The sequence below is a fragment of the Arachis stenosperma genome, chromosome 4 (genome assembly GCF_014773155.1).
Source record: "Arachis stenosperma cultivar V10309 chromosome 4, arast.V10309.gnm1.PFL2, whole genome shotgun sequence".
Taxonomy (NCBI): Eukaryota; Viridiplantae; Streptophyta; class Magnoliopsida; order Fabales; family Fabaceae; genus Arachis; species Arachis stenosperma.
In genome coordinates this window covers 92,097,099-92,098,316 of record NC_080380.1, presented here as the reverse complement: position 1 = coordinate 92,098,316, position 1,218 = coordinate 92,097,099, and the positions used below count along the sequence as shown (strand labels likewise).

At 41.8% G+C, this 1,218-nt stretch overlaps 1 non-coding gene across 1 annotated transcript; it reads left to right on the top strand.

Annotated features, from left to right (window-relative positions):
• Positions 1-814: 814 nt before the first annotated feature.
• On the top strand, positions 815-922 carry LOC130978769 (small nucleolar RNA R71). Its single transcript, XR_009086385.1, has one exon. It is a non-coding gene; the product is annotated as a small nucleolar RNA R71 (small nucleolar RNA).
• Positions 923-1,218: the final 296 nt, after the last annotated feature.

The window sequence follows — 1,218 nt, the reverse complement described above, 5'->3', positions numbered from 1 at the left end:
TGAGGTCTTCCTCAGTGGCGTTCACTTCCTCCCCTTCCTCTCCAAATTCGGCCATATTGATGGCTTTGCACTCTCCTTTTGGATTTTCTTCTGTGTTGCTTGGAAGAGTACTTGGAGGGAGTTCAGTAACTTTCTTGCTCAGCTGTCCCACTTGTCCTTCCAAATTCCTAATGGAAGACCTTGTTTCAGTCATGAAACTTTGAGTGGTTTTGATTAGATCAGAGACCATGGTTGCTAAGTCAGAGGGGTTCTGCTTAGAATTCTCTGTCTGTTGCTGAGAAGATGATGGAAAAGGCTTGCCATTGCTAAACCTGTTTCTTCCACCATTGTTGTTGTTGAAACCTTGTTGAGGTCTCTCTTGATTCTTCCATGAGAGATTTGGGTGATTTCTCCATGAAGAATTATAGGTGTTACCATAGGGTTCTCCTAGGTAATTCACCTCTTCCATTGAAGGGTTCTCAGGATCATAAGCTTCTTCCTCAGATGAAGCATCCTTAGTACTGCTAGGTGCATGTTGCATTCCAGACAGACTTTGAGAAATCAAATTGACTTGTTGAGTCAATATTTTATTCTGAGCCAAAATGGCGTTCAGAGTATCAATCTCAAGAACTCCTTTCTTCTGACTTGTCCCATTGTTCACAGGATTTCTCTCAGAAGTGTACATGAATTGGTTATTTGCAACCATTTCAATGAGCTCTTGAGCTTCTGTAGGCGTCTTCTTCAGATGAAGAGATCCTTCAGCAGAGCTATCCAAGGACATCTTAGATAGTTCAGAGAGACCATCATAGAAAATACCTATGATGCTCCATTCAGAAAGCATGTCAGAAGGACATTTTCTGATCAATTGTTTGTATCTTTCCCAAGCTTCATAGAGGGATTCTCCATCCTTCTGTCTGAAGGTTTGGACTTCCACTCTAAGCTTACTCCATCTTTGTGGTGGAAAGAACTTTGCCAAGAAGGCATTGACTAGCTTTTCCCAAGAGTCCAGGCTTTCTTTACGTTGAGAGTCCAACCATATTCTAGCTCTGTCTCTTACAGCAAAAGGGAATAGCATCAGTCTATAGACCTCAGGGTCTACCCCATTAGTCTTGACTGTGTCACAGATTTGCAAGAATTCAGCTAAGAACTGATGAGGATCTTCCATTGGAAGTCCATGGAACTTGCAATTCTGTTGCATTAGAGAAACTAATTGAGGTTTAAGCTCAAAGTTGTTTGCTC